Below are 16,080 nucleotides of genomic sequence, written 5' to 3' on the forward strand. Positions count from 1 at the left end.
GGGCTGAGGGAAGTCGTAAATCTTCATCACATACGCTGGTGGCGGACCACTCACTGCCGCCTTCTATTATATATATATATATACGTCTGTATGAGCGGCCAGTGATCATTGGCACAGGAAGTTTTTTAATGAAAATGAAGTGAGAAGATTGAGCGTGACCTTAAAAAAAAAGATGTGACATTTCCCATTTGGAGGAGCGAGAAAGCCGTGGAGTAAAAGATAAGCAGAGCATCTTTACTTAAATGTCACAGCACTGCTTGGACGCATTTGATATTGTTTAAGAACCTCTGGTCTTTTTAGATTTGTTGCTTTTATGCTCGTTTGCACGTGGACTCCCTTGTAGTAGCGCTGGTTCATACCATCTATATACTGTATAGTATATATTTTGGCCAGCCTGCTATACTGCATATATAATATATACTACTACAAAACTAACTTAAAAGTAGAAATTAGTAGACATATAATAAACTGCATAGACATCTGCAACGTCTTACAGCCGTGCACCAAGCGCAAACCCCAACGGACTTCCAAATACAGCGTTGCCTTGGTTAACATCATTAATCCATTCCAGAAGGGCCGACTCAAACCAAAATGGACTCTAACCAAAGCAAATTGAACCAAACATTTAACATCACTTTTACCTAAAATTTGGAGGTCTTGCACGCTTGTCCATGTGTTTGTTACGTCGTGTATCTCTCTACAACTCTGATAAATAAATACGTAGCATGATCACAAGTATCTAACTTTGGCACGTGATCCAAAATGGCGGCGTAAACAAAACCGGATGGTATTTTGGACGCTGAACAAGTGGGCGAACACAAGCCAATGCAAAATTTTAGCAAAGATTTTGGATGTTAACCAAGAAATGCGCTAACCGGGACGGATGTTAACCAAGGTACCACTGTAATCAGTGGTAGTCATTTCCTTTTCTGTAGCCACATTTCCACCAAAAATACAAGACTGAAAAGACAAATCACTTCGTTAATAATACATATAATGAATAAATACTCATCAGTATGGTCTTATGGTCGTGCAGCTAGCGCAATGGACAATGGACTTCCAAATACAGTGTTGCCTTGGTTAACATCATTAATCCATTCCAGATGGTCTGACTCAAACCAAAATGGACCACATGGGCGAATACACAAGTCAATGCAAAATTTTAGCAAAGATTTTGGATGTTAACCAAAAAAATATGCTAACCGGGACTGCAACCAGTACCCCACCTCTCGCCCAAAGACAACTGGGATAGGCTCCAGCATACCGCGACCCTCGTGAGGATAAGCGACATAGAAAACGGATGGATGGATGGATGGACGGTCTTATGGTCATCTAACTCCATTAGACGGAACCCCAGCTTGTCTTACACGACATAGGAAAACAAAACTGTTGTTTGTTTTCCAATCTACCTGACAAGACAGTTGTTCAAGGTTCTACTCGGTGAAGTGAGAGCTTAGAGTCCCTCCCCCATATGCGGCCGTAATGCAAACCAGCAGGCTGAAATAAACTCTGGGGACCGCCCAAGTCCGACAGCATCACTTGTTGTGGGTTTATGAGTCGGCGGCAAACACATTTGTACTGGAGGTTGGCTGTTTGCAGAGGATGTGGACCGGTCTCTGGAGCCCCCTGCACTTGTTCATTCATAAATCAGCTGGCAGGCTTAAATGAAAACAAGGACAGCAGCAGCTCTCCATTTTGCTCTGTGCGCTTTTATTGTGACGTTTGTTTTTGTTTTTTAATATGCTAAAAAAAAAAAAAATGGTGGGGCGCCAAATGGCTATACCAGTAAAACAACACAATTACCTAAGTGTGATTTTAAATGTCCAGTCAATGGACCTTTGAACAGCCACTTGTTGCTAGGCAGACTTCATACAGTTCAATCACTCTTGTATTCAATTGCAGGCACCTTGCTGTGATTTCAAAGGAACAGGAAGTAGGAAAAGAATAAAGAACATATTCCATAATATAGCACTATACATTGTACTGCAGCTTAATTCTCATTATTATTTGCATTAATCGCGTTCTTTCTCATAATATTGCAACTTTATTTTTGTCCAATTACATTGTTATTCTTGTAATATTACAACTTTATTATGGGAAAATTGCCCCTTGTTTCATGTAAAATTATATTATACTGCAATGCTACAACTTAATTTTCACAATACATAATTCATAATTGTTGTCTTGTAAAATTATGAATGTATTTTTGTAAATCAAATAATTAATTATTTTTTTCAAATGCAATATCCCACAATTTCCCAAAATAATGCAACATAATACTATGGCTTTTCTCTGAGAAAATTAAATCATTTCTTCAAATGACAGCATTTTCTTATAAATTAATAATAATAATCATAATAAATGTATTTATTTATGAAGTTTTCTCTTGTAAGGGTTTCTTGTAATATTGCAACTTTAGTCAAGTGAATTTATGACTTCATTCTCATAATTTAGTTGACTTTTTCCTCACCATATTCAAGTTTATTTTTTACATCCCCACTTCATTTTGGTGTAAAATTGTCGTGAAATTGTTTCTTTTTAATAAAATTACAATTTTAATCTTGCAATCTTACAAGATTGTTCCTCGGGAGTTAGGATCTTTTTCTTGCCAAAATACAAAAGAGCACTGTAATATGCATGCCAGGCCAGTAGTTGGCGACGTTACATGTTGAATAACTTTGTCGTGTAGCCATAGCAGACAAACTTATCGATGGACTTTAACCTTTTAATCGACTCACGTCTCTGCATTGCATATAAAACATACTGTAAAGAAACTGTAAAGAAGAAATGCACCACAAAAAACTAAACAAAAAGTACATCAGGTGAAAGTGAAGTCCTTTCCCTGACTCAGTTTTTCGTGACCCACTTGCGATACGGAGAACCCCCCCCCCTCCACATAGTATGTTTGGATCCTCAGGCTGCCGTGAATCATCTCGTCTGGAGACAGTCTGTGTGATCACATTCAGCATATTGCTCAGTCAAAATGGCGCTAATCTTAAAAGCGAGGCTTACTGCCGGAAGAATCTTCCAGCGGTGATCAAATTGATCATTTGCCGCGCGCTCAATCAGAAACCGATCCACGTGCAGCCGCTTTGTTTCTTCAGCCAGACAATCCGGGGGATGGCTCACAACAAGCACAAGCCCAAATCAATGCTTCCTGTCACCTTTTAGCAGGACAAATGGCGCCTATTGTTCCAGGGCCTTTTTTCCCTCCCCCTGACTTTTAGACAGCTGGGGTAGACACACGGGTCGAGAGGGGGCTCGCAGGGGCTCCAAACACACAAGTCTAGCCAACCCCCCCCTTTCCCAATTTAAAGTCAATCACAGCAACACAGCCTGGTTTGTAACTTTGATTGCCTCTAAATGGGCCACACTGCATGCATGTGTGTGTGTGTGTGTGTGTGTGTGTGTGTGCATGATGCCGCTTGGCATAGTCATGGCTCCTTGACGTCAATGCCCAATGCCCGTTTGCCTCGACTGCCGCCGATGCCTGTGCTGCTCTCAAACATGTCTTTGTTATTCAGAGCTTTCCATCAGAGAGCGGCCGCCCGCAAAACATGGAGGCTGGCTGGCGCTGTCCACGACAGACGGGGGTTGGGGGCGGGAGGACATGACATGCGTTGCAACGTTGCGGTGATCCATGAAGTCATCGTCATTTGGTTCCATCTTCCCGCTGAAGGTCGGAGGTCACGGTTCGCCTGTAGCACCGGTTTGTAGTTCTCATAGCATTTGTTGTTCCATGTGGTGATGTCATCAATTTGCGTCGTGGTCTACCTCAAAGAATTATGATGCAATTATGTATTTCTATCGCTTTACAGTTACAATATGTGGAGATATTTTTCTTTGTTGACAATACAGATGCATGAAAACCATGTATCTCCCACAATATCATCATAACCAATGAAATGCTGGGACAAAATGCATTATGGGGAAAACTTGCAGTGGTACTTGAATTGCATATTACTTAGCTACCCTTTGAGTGTTAAGTTGGTGCATGATGAGTTAAGCGTTCTACATAAGATGAGTCAGAATGTCGTATTGAGTAATGACCTCCAATTGAGTGCATCACATAATCAGTTCACAGTTCCACATGTCCAAAAGGAGTAGGAAGAAGCAAAGCTTACAAATGATTAGTTTGGGTTCCCATGCTTTTTTAAAAAAAAAAAAAGTTACAGTGTGACTTTGTGGCAATTGCCTGGTGGTTTGCACGTTTAAACTCAAAGACCTGTTTTCTAGGGTAGAAATACCAATTTTGATTCTCATCATATTAATATCACATTAATTATAAGCCTATTTAATAACATTTAATTTCCCCATCACATATGGCGTCGCTGCTACTGGAACCTTAATTTCCCTGTGGACACAGCCTGAGGTATCAATAAAGTTTTATTTCATCTAATCTTGTTAGCTAATAGCCAGTTAGCTATTTAGTTAGTTATATGCGTAAATAACATTTCAAATATAAAAAGGTATACACCATATAGAAGATAAAAACAGTCTTATTTTCATTAGCTCCTAAGAGTGTGGACACTTGAACGCGGGAACCCAAACGAGCAGTCAGTCCGGTTCCACTCGGCGTCGCCATACCCAGAAAGAGGCTGGCGGGCCCGGCCATGTTTTGTTTGCAGCCGCGGAGCCCGAGTCCCAGTCACAGTCAGTAATAGAATAGCCGATGTAATTTGACACTTCAACTTACTGCGCTCCGCCGGAGTCTGTCCACTTACTCGCTCGCTGACGTCGAGCCGTTCGCGGGGACAATATTTAAAAACAACAAGAGGCGACAATTAGCCGAGGACTTTCTCCGCTTTCCCCCCACCCCCCTCCTCCCAAGCCGGTGAGTAGGCGCCAACTTAACCGACACTCGCTACCAGCGAGGCGGCTCGAAAGGCTCGCTCGTCTCGGTGTGGGCTTTTCTATGTTGTGTCGTTCCCCCCAAGACTTGGGCTCGGATTGTTTCCGACCTCCCAACAATAGAGCGTCGGAACCGGCGAGCGATGAGGGTGCCGAGCTGAAAGTGTTTTAAAGGCTGACGCGGTTCTCCTTGCAACCGGGGAGCTGATCGCTGCCCCCGGGGAGGAGGGCATTTGCTCGGTTACTGTGGCGGTGGAGCTCCGTGCTACAGGGGCTTGGATGCTGCTTGCATTCGGCGTGTGGAATTAATCACGCCACCGTGTGTGAATAATCTCCGGGCACCGATTTAGCATCCACCAATCACACCTTTTTGTGTTATTTATTTTTTTGAACGAAGATGCATGCATGCTGCAGGATTGAACCGGGAAATACTCAATAGTGGGCACTGCGGTGCACAATGTTTTCATATTAATATCTATTTCACAACTCTATAGACTATATAGCAGAGATGAGAGCACTTGAGAATGCTTTTTAAGTGTTTCTGTGTAAAACATGTGTCAAGCATGGTTAATATAGAAAAGCGTGTCGTCCATGTGCAACCAGGACTGCTTTTTAAGTGGTTTTTCTGCAGGTTGCACACATCTGCAGGCATCCCTGCAGAGATCTGTTGTCATGCTGCATCCCAAGCTTGTTGTGATTAGAGGTGGTGGTCATGTACACCATGCTTGTTTACACATGTGTCATGTCACCCCGCGGTTGCCACCCATTCTCCTGGCTTCCCGGCGTCCGCTTTCACGACACGGTCAAACTTGCAGTGGCTTTATTGTAAAAAAAATATATACAAGATGTTGTTGAGACGGAGGTTTCCTCTTTTGAGCTCCTGAGCGAACCGTGGGGGCAGACCCCACCAGGCTTGACCTTCTTCTATTCAAGTGTTGGATGTGGAAACACCAGCCGTCCCAACAAAAGGCACATTGACGAGGAGATCTGCAACGCAGCACGTGCTTGTCTGGTGGGGGGGACTGTTCATTAACTTCCTGCTCGACTCCGCTGGCAGCGTTGCAAAAACACACCAGCTGCAACACTGGTAACCTCTGATTTGGGAATAATGGTAATGCTCCGTTCCAGGGTCAAACCGTGGCCACCGTACAATGTTTTAAGCAGCATGTAAACATTGGGCGCTGTCCATCCATCAGTCCGTTTTGTATACCGCTTATCCTCACTAGGGTTGCGGGGGTATGCTGGAGCCTATCCCAGCTGTCTTTGGGCGAGAGGCGGGGTACACCCGGGGCTTGTCGCCAGCCAATCACAAGGCACATATAGACAATCATTCACATTATTTGGAGTCGCCAATGAACCTAACATGCATGTTTTTGGAATGTGGGAGGAAACCGGAAACTCCACACAGAGATGCCGAAGCGGCGGAATGCTAAGTTGCTAACCACCCATCCACCTTGTGATCCGTGAGCTGTCCAACAAGCGTCACAGAAAGATACCTCGCTCTGTTTTCTTGAACGCCGAAGTTCACATCCCATTCAATGTCGTCATTGTAGCAATTTGTCCTGGGAATTCTGCTCGGAGCTCCTCAAAAGAGCTTCTCCGCTGGTTTTGCGGTCTGAGCCCATGTGAGGTTTGTGTAGGTTCCTGTCTCACGGGATGAATCACGCGTCTGCAGTGTGGTTTCCTGGATCCACAAAAGTGTGTCAAAGGAAGTTCTAGCGCTTTGACGGAACATCCCCGCATGGCGCTGTTCCATTCCATAATAGCTGGGAATGTGTTGTTATACACAAGGAAGATGTCACCTTCAGGTGCCAAATCTAACTGTGGGGAAATCCTACAGACACCACATTCTGCTGCTAATTGACTTTTAGGATTGATTATAGGCTCGCTTTCATGTGTGAGGATCCACAGTGCTTGTTGCGAAATCATTTGAAAAAAACATTTGATCACAACAATCGATCAGTTCATTTCAGAGATTAAAAAAAATATCAATTGCTGCCGTTCAGAGCATACAAGCAAGTGATTTCTGTTTATTAGACGTCTGATGTGATTTATGGGTAACTCAAACATTTACTTACAATAAGAAGTAAGCTTCAAATTGAGTCATTTTTAGTCATTTCGACCATAAACAATCATTTTGATTCAGTGTGCTAACTGAATAATGTCAGTAATTGGTGGTAAAATAATGAAATGTAACATTTATTCAATTTCTAAAAGCATACAACCATCCGAATAATTGTTAAAGACCAAATATGACTGGCTTGTTTGTGTGTTTTATTGGACGGATCAACCATTGGTGGCTGTGTTGTCAAATGCAATAATTACTAGAGTTTAACAAATATTTTTTTATGTTCCATACACAAACCTTTTGTTTTTAGTTTCGCTTTGTAGTCGTCTGGTAAAAAAACAAGTTAGAGTTCAAATTGAGTCATTTTTCAGGCTTTTTTTTGCATGTTGTATGAATCATTAAGTGGAAAAAAGTACCAATTACTCAAGTTCATGATGCATTTTGGACACTTTGTCAGAGAGTACAACCACCGGATTTAAGTGCGGCTGTTGTGATTAACGGGTGTAGTCAATATTTTGTGGTTAGGTGGTGATTTTTGAGCAATTCAGTGGGAGAAATGAGCAATTTCTCAAATTTGTGGTGCAATTTTGGCACTTTGTAAGATAATACAATGAACTGATTAATCGTGACTATTTTGATTAATGGGTAAAGTCAATATTTTATGGTTATGTGGTTAAAAAAATGGATTCATATTGATCAGTTAAGTAGAAACAAAGTACCAATTACCCAAGTTCATGATGCATATTTGGCACTTTGTTCGACAAAACAATCGACTGATGAATCGTGACTTTTGCGATTAGAAAGAGCTTTTTTTCATTATTAATAATACATTCATTTTCTATCGCTTATCCATGATTATGATTGGTAAAGAATCCGATCGGCAAGACTAGGTCTGTCACTGCTGGTCGATAATTGTGCTACAAAACATCGTCGACCCTCATAACCAACATTTTTTTCGACGTATTTTTTCAATCATTTTAATCACGAGAGGTGTCAATCACATTTGCGCCGCTATTGTACCGTGTACACGTGTACGACATTAGCTCGGCACTGTCTACTTTGGTGTGGGCGCACCATTTTTGTACTGTTTGTTTATATAGTTGACTACGCTGTAGTCTAGAATTTCATCTCCATCAACGCTCCGAGTCTTTCCCCGGAAGCCCAAGCTCTCGCGTTGTTTGTGAGACATCGCCAACTGATTGCTTATCTCGCGATATCCGGTGCATCGAAAGATTTATGGGTGATTTGTATGGATACAGGAGTCTTGCGCTGGCGCATCAGAATCGTTCCTTCGTCCAACCGGATGTCCAGACTTTATGTTAACAACCTTAATGATCAGAGTCAATAATTGGTGCAGGAATGTACCAATTACGTAACAATGACGCATTTTTGACACACAACCAAAGTCAATGGTTGGCGTTGACGTGCTGCAAAAAATAACAACGTGTCAAGTTCACCTTTGACTTATTCACTCAGGGGTAATATTCATCTTTTCCTGCCACTGAACCGGACTACTGGGCTTGATACGTTACACAGGTGGGCGCTAACGTTTGTAGCGACCCCTCCAAGAGTGTGTAATATTTTTTTTTTTCTTCCCCGGAAGCTACTCCAAGGTTTTATTGTCAGACCCTTCAAGATTTCACAGCAAAAAAAAAAAATGTCAGCGTGTGAATAAATCCACAGAGCAGAAGGAAAGTGTGCCTTTCTTGACGGTGATTTATCTCCTGACGGCGTGGATACATCTTGCATGTGTGCGTACATCTTGGTTGTATTTGGCATGTGTGTGTGTGTGTGTGTGTGTGTGGAATGACTTGTAAGCCTGCAGGGCTGCCATGTGCTGAGAGGGCTTCCACGATGGATGGTCAGACGCTGTCGTCTTGGCTGTTGACTGTTAATATGAGACTTCTATTTTGACAACACGGGTCAGGAAATGGGGAATCTGCAGCGGCGGCGGTGGCGGCGGTGCGGGAAGGAGGGAGGGGTAGGTGTCGGGAGTGTCGCCAGACCACACATCATTTAATCATGTTAGAGTATGCAACCGGTCCCTGCTTATTTTGGGTCATGTCGATGATAGCGGTTGTACAGAGTGTTACGCAAAAGAGCGCTCTAGACTAAGTAAGACTAAGTAGCGTGACGTTCGCATTCAAAATCCACCTCATTTTTAAGACGGGAGCTGCAACAATGAATCGGTTTTTCATTTAAATACGCAAATATCCTCTGATTTCAACCTCTTGTATATTAATACTTTTTAATTTCCTTCATCATCCATGAAAGCGGAACTATTATCTTTGTGTTTACACAACAACATATACACACATATCAGCTTAGGAGGAGAGTGATGGACTTTTTTTTAAACAAAATTGACATGGGGCCACACTGTACATTTTATATAATTCAAACAATCCACCTGGAATTATTATCTGTAAAATGTAGCAATTTGCTATAACACCAGACCACATTCATTAACCTAATTGATAAAAAAAAAGCTACCTTAACCATCAAAAGGTTGGCACAAGCCTTCTATGCTAAGTTTCAATGAAATATTTTAAAAAGAACGAATGGGCCGTATTTAAACACTCGGCGGGCCGGATGTGGCCCCCGGGCCGCAGTTTGCCACCCCTAAGCTAAGGCCTAACCGATTATTCCATTAACTGAAACAACAAACGTCGAGTTATACTCGTGTAAAGATTGCCATAGGGGTGCTATTTCATGTTTAGAGGTCTCTTATACTCTTTTAAGTTTGTACTCTAACACAGCATTTTATGTGTATGTAGCTTTAATGCAAATGAGCAACAAACGTCGAGTTATACTCATGCAAAGATTGCCATAGTGGTGCTATTTCATGTTTAGAGGTCTCTTATACTCTTAAGTTTGTACTCTAACACAGCATTTTATGTGTATGTAGCTTTAATGCAAATGAGCAACAAATGTCTAGTTATACTCGTATAAAGATTGCCATAGGGGTGCTATTTCATGTTTAGAGGTCTCTTATACTCTTTTAAGTTTGTACTCTAACACAGCATTTTATGTGTATGTAGCTTTAATGCAAATGAGCAACAAACGTCGAGTTATACTTGTATAAAGATTGCCATAGGGGTGCTATTTCATGTTTAGAGGTCTCTTATACTCTTTTAAGTTTGTACTCTAACACAGCATTTTATGTGTATGTAGCTTTAATGCAAATGAGCTGTGTTTGACTCCAACAAGTGCTGTTGTGTATATATATTGGGACAGGCAAAATGATCTGATTTGTAGGTTAAATAAAAGGCAAATAAAGTAAAGTAAAGTGTTTTTATTTTCAAAAAGTACATTCATTAATTCATTCATTTTCTACCGCTTATCCTCACGAGGGTTGCGGGGGTGCTGGAGCCTATCCCAGCTGTCTTCGGGCGAGACTATAAAAATATTGAATTCATAAATAGGGATTTCTAATTATCACAGTTGGATTTGGGTCCACTTCACCACGATAAACGAGGGATTACTGGACATCAGTCAGGCAACTCGGGGCAAGGACGGCTGAGAACTGACTTGCCCAATAGCAGGGACAAAGTCACTCACAGGAAATTGGACTCTCACATGTTTTTCCCATATTAATTGGAATTAGAAAAAGTAAAGTTTTGCGCCATTATGCAAACAAATTCACTTTCTAACACAAGTCTTCAAAGTTGAGTCCGTGCGGATATTAGCATTTGATTTAAACGCGGTCCTTTTTCTCCTTAATCCCACTGTTGACTTGCCGGCTAAATCCCGAGTGTGTTATTTTTTTTTTGCTCTTTTTAAAGGGAGCCCCCCCTTTTTTTTTTTTTTTGCCACATAATCTTACTTAATCTAATCTATCCCCCTGTATAATGGAGCGCCAATGATGTGACTCTATAGAAGGGGGAGCTTTAGCCTATCCATACCAAACGGACTAGTGTGCCGGTCACTTGTGCCAAACCCCTGCGGCAAAAGCTCTTGTGAAAATGCAAGTGACCTCTGCGACCTCTTGTTAGTCCCGACAATGGAGATGCCTCCTCGTACAGCTGCAGCCGGGCCGACGTCAGATAACAACAGATAACACACACATGGGAGTAATAATATTACGCAACTACTGGTAGTTTGCTAGTTATTATTATTTTTTTACTGTTTAAAATGATTAAATTGTTTATTGATCTAAGCGCTAAGTAACTATTAGGGCTCAAGGAGATCATATGAGGACGCATGTTTGACTGGTTAAGCTAATTAGCAGCACACCGCTTCCTTGTTTACTTCTCAATTGCAAAGATTTGGCTTCTTTTCACATTTGGATTGTTTGGTTTAAACTAGGCGGCACGGTGGTCGAGTGGTTAGCGCGCAGACCTCACAGCTTAGGAGACCAGGGTTCAATTCCACCCTCGGTCATCTCTGTGTGGAGTTTGCATGTTCTCCCCCGTGCATGCGTGGGTTTTCGTGTGAAGGTTGGAATGTGAAACCTAATCTGTCCTGGCTGAGGGGTTTGGTTGTAGGGAGGCAAAATGGGCGGGGCGGGGCGAGGGGGGGGGGTTCTATTGCAGAATTATCCCTCTGAGATGCCACTTGTGGTAGTTTATGACTCTTAATGATGGCGGGGCAGGGCACCATTCTTTGCAAACAGTCCTCATACTATACATTTTACATTTCTTAAAAATAGCATCTGTTTCTTCCATAAGTCTTCCAATTACATGATTAAATAAAAAAAAATAATAATTTCATATTTAATATGTTATTGTAGACCAGTCCAGGGTGAAGACAGCTGGGATAGGCTCCTCCAGTTCCGTTCCTTTTTCTATATAATCATTAAGCACCAAATTATGGTGGTTTTAGTATCATGTAATCTGCATATGCACAACATTTAGATCAGGGGTCTCAAACACGCGGACACTAGTTTGAGGCCCCCGCCTTGATATGAAAGTTTAATGTTAGTGCGGCCCGCGCAAGTTTGATATGGATGCTGTATGGTATCATGTACCCAGAAAAAATTGTTACGTTTGATTCATGTTCATGTTAAAGGTTAAATAACTGTTAATAGTTATCCTCCCTATCCGTGTGGAAGTGGTAAGGAAATAACTTGGAGGCTACCGTTTAGGTCGCTAGCTCTCTAGTTTGCGAGTTAGCATGTGTCTCAAGACCCTGCAGTTGCGCAATATGTTGTAAATAAAAAGAGTATAAATGTGACTATAGTCGTGTTTTGTCATGTCTACAGGGCTCTAATAATGCTTTGTTCATTTTAATATGAAAAAAAATAATTTGTCTACCTGCCAACTATATGTGGTTTCTTAAGTTTTTATTATTTGACGTTTTATTATTATTATTATATTTATTTATTTATTGCTGATTGATTGATTTTCTTTATTCTTGATTTGTTTATTTATTTTTCATCTTATTTTGTGTAGAAAAATAAAACAGTGGAATGTTTTATCAGAGCTTTTATTGTAGAAAATTTGAATTAATTTTTTTTTATTTTTTAATAAATGCGTTTTTTTTTTTTTTTTTGAAAACCTGATGCAGCCCAGTCTCACCCAGACCCGAGCTCCAGTGGCCCCCAAGTAAACTGAGTTTGAGACCCCTGATTTTTAAATGATGTACGGAAGATTCAGAGTGAGTGAAAGCAAGAGTCGTATATCGGCGAGCAGTCTTTGTTTAATATTTAGCACCTGTCAGTTACACTCTCCTCCCTAAAAAGAAAAGTTTCTCACTCTCTCCTGGAGCTGGAGGAGAAAGAAGGAGAGTGTGTGTGGTGGGGGGGGTGGCGGAGTGGGAGACTGCTTCATGGGTGAAAGCCCTCTTGCATGAATATTTCATTTTGCATTTTAACCACTCATTTTATCCTGGCGGATGTGGCTGAAAGAAGAGAGCAGGAGCGTATAGTGAGGAGTGTGCAAAGTAGGGAGATGGCGTTTTTTTTTTTTTTTCTTCTTCTTCATGCCTGAGAGACGACATGACGTGACACGAGCACGGAATCAAATATGTGGATTGTGTCTAGGGTGATTTTATTTTTAGCGCCCTCGCTCAGAAATGTGAGCGAACTCCTCTGACCCTTGGTGTGTGCACTCTTCAACTCTTCTCTGAGTGACTGGAACTAAGAATTGGACGTTGGACTGAATCGGTTTTCCCTACTTTAGCCAGCGTACTACTCCAGGCTGAATCAACACCACTTCTTCTTTAGCCAGTAAACTAGCTTATACTGAATCGACGGCTTTAAAAACAATTACTTTAGTATTACTTTAACTAGTTACAACTGAAGCAACGGACTAATTCCGAGTTCTTTAGCCAGCAAACTAACAGAGACTGAATCAGTCGGCTACCGCTTATCCTCACGAGGGTCATGGGCGTGCTGGAGCCTACCCCAGCTGTCTTCAGGTACACCCCAGACTGGCGGCCAGCCAATCACAGGGCACATACAGACAAACAATTTGGAGTCGCTAATTAACCTAGCATGTTTTTGGAACGTGGGAGGAAACCTACACAATAATACCTACACAAGGGTATGAACCCACGCCAAGCTAAAACTCTAACTTTACATCAACCCACATCAAACAAGTCATATACTGGGTAATACAAGTGTAAAAGTGACTATAGGGGTGCTATTTCATGTCTGGAGGGCTCTAGTAATGTTAAAAAAAAAGGTAAACAAGTTTTCATTCATTTTATACCGCTTATCCTATAGGCTATCCCAGCTGTCTTTGGGTGAGAGGCGGGGTACACCCCGTACTGGTGGGCAGCCAATCACAGGGCACATATAGACAAACAACCATTCACACTCACATTCATACCTATGGACAATTTGGAGTCGCTAATTAACCTAGCATGTTTTTGGAATGGCGGGAGGAAACCGGAGTACTCGGAGAAAACCCACGCATGCACGGGGAGAACATGCAAACTCCACACCAGAGATGGCCGAGGGTGGAATTGAACTCGGGTATCCTAGCTGTGAGGCTTGCACTGGCTAACCACTAGACCGCCGTGCAGCCTACCATGAAACTAGCTTAAATAATCAGCCTCAGTCTCAACAAGTTGAGACGCAATTAGCACTATTAATTAATCACAGCAGAGTAGGCGGGGCCAAGGAAATACTGGAATAGGTGCAGATTCTGGATGATCTACAAAGCTTTGTTTCGGTTTTCATGTGTAGCTGCTTTGTAGGAGTCCACGACTCAATACAAAGGGCCCAAAATGAGCATAATAGGTCCCTTTTAGCTTGAGATAATTAGCCTTCTTAGCCAGCAAACTTGAGAACGAATCAAGATAATTAAAGAATTCATTTTTTTCAATTAGCCAAGCTCATTAGAGCCGCGTCTTCCAGCAAACTTCCAGTACCTGCAGTCTGCAGAAGCAATGCGTCAACAAAGCAATTGTATTCATTTTGTCAGATTGACCTTATAAAACAATAAAAACGGCATCCGAGGCTGCTTCTTTATTCTTCCAGTCGTGTTTTGGTCACATTTTTAAAATTCTGCTCCTGCCTCCGCAGAGACGGCCTTGCAAAAAGCAGACACTGAGATGATTGTTAGGATTGATAAAGCTTTCTGTTTCTGAGCGGCGGCAAGGTTGTTTCAGTGGCGCTGATACTTACGCTTAGTCGTTTGATTACTTAATAGTAATGTATTGGTAAATAAAGATCAGCTGGTGTTAAGTAAGCAGTACTTTTACGATTGTTTGGCTTTGACGGCCTCGGTCTTGGTCATAGGAAGTGGGGGATATAAGTATTTGATCCCTGTTGATGTTGCAACATATAAATAGTCCTTGATTTTTATTAAAGGTTCAAGGTTAATATAGACAGATGTAAGAAAAATTACCATAAAACATAAAAAAAAGGTTATGAAAGTATTTGATTCCGGTAAGTGTTTGATCCCCAAGTAAAATGTAGCTAAGTTCTTGGTGAAGAAACCCTTGTAGTTGGTCCCCAAGGTTGATTCCATCTCAGGAGGGATGTTGGTCGGAGATGCAGCCTCATAGGAAAATCCTAAAGAGCTCAATTTTGGCCAATCTTACTTTTTATTTTTCTACACAAAATAACATGAAAAATAAATAAACAAATTAAGAATAAAGAAAATCAATCAATCAGTAATAAATAAATATAATAATAATAACGGCAAATAATAAAAATTAAGAAAGCACATATAGTTGGTGGGTAGACAAATTATTTTTTTTCAGATTAAAATGAACAAAGCATTATTAGAGCCCTGTAGACATGACAAAACACGACTATAGTCACATTTATACTCTTTTTATTTACAACATATTGCGCAACTGCAGGGTCTTGAGACACATGCTAACTCGCAAACTAGAGAGCTAGCGACCTAAACGCTAGCCTTCAAGTTATTTCCTTTAAACTTAAATCGCCAAAAACTTACCACTTCCACACGGACAGGGAGGATAACTATTAACAGTTATTTAACCTTTAACATGAACATGAATCAAACGTAATAATTTTTTCTGGGTACATGATACCATACAGCATTCATATCAAACATTAAACTTTCATATCAAGCCTCAAACTGGTGTCCTGCGGGCCACATTTGGCCCGCGGGCCGCGTGTTTGAGACCCCTGCTTTAACGGTTGTTAATGAAGCCATGGCCGTTGCTGCATTAGAGGTATCATGAGGGGTTTGTAGGGCTGTGTGTTTGAGACCCCTGCTCTAAATGGTGACTGTGCTCCCAACTCCCTTGAGATCATTAACCAGCTTCAACCATTTTTGAATTATTTCACCAATAGTGGTCTCTTTCTTTCCAAGCTTTTTGCTGATGGTCTTTTGCAAGTCTACAGTCTTGTTACTGAGTTTTTTTTGGGGGGATGGATCTTTGGTCTTGCTTTTTGTGTGCTTCATTTTTTTTTACACAGCTTTCTGTCCGGTATGTAACATGCTGTCATATAATGATTATATTTTTGCAGTGCTGTCCTGTCATGTACTGCAGAGACTCTTCGACTCGCGTTTTTACTGTCGGTCCTTAAACGCAGCACCAGTTTCATGTCTGTATTAAGTTGCTTCCTGTTGTGTTTTTGTCTCGTCGCCGCATTTAAAACTCCGTCATTTTGTCTCTAGCAAACATCTCTTTCCCAAAAATTGTTTGTGGGGGGGGGGGGAATGTGCCGTGCGTTCCGAGTCGATTCTGCAACGCTTTTGTGGCGTCTCCACTGGGACCCGACACTCTGCAAGAAAGAA

At 41.5% G+C, this 16,080-nt stretch overlaps 1 protein-coding gene across 2 annotated transcripts in view; it reads left to right on the plus strand.

The window, feature by feature from the left end:
* Positions 1–4,274: 4,274 nt before the first annotated feature.
* Positions 4,275–16,080, plus strand: part of LOC131109868 (zinc finger MIZ domain-containing protein 1-like) — an 89,933-nt gene continuing 78,127 nt past the window's right edge. The window contains exon 1 of one of the 2 annotated variants that reach the window (XM_078788679.1): positions 4,275–4,834. The gene's annotated coding sequence lies outside the window, so the exon portion shown is untranslated. The remainder of the gene's footprint in view (positions 4,835–16,080) is intronic. The other variant, XM_078788680.1, reaches the window with a different exon arrangement.

This window comes from Doryrhamphus excisus, unplaced genomic scaffold (assembly GCF_037039965.1).
Source record: "Doryrhamphus excisus strain RoL-2023G ecotype Guam unplaced genomic scaffold, RoL_Dexc_Guam_v1.1 HiC_scaffold_24, whole genome shotgun sequence".
NCBI classification, from domain to species: Eukaryota; Metazoa; Chordata; class Actinopteri; order Syngnathiformes; family Syngnathidae; genus Doryrhamphus; species Doryrhamphus excisus.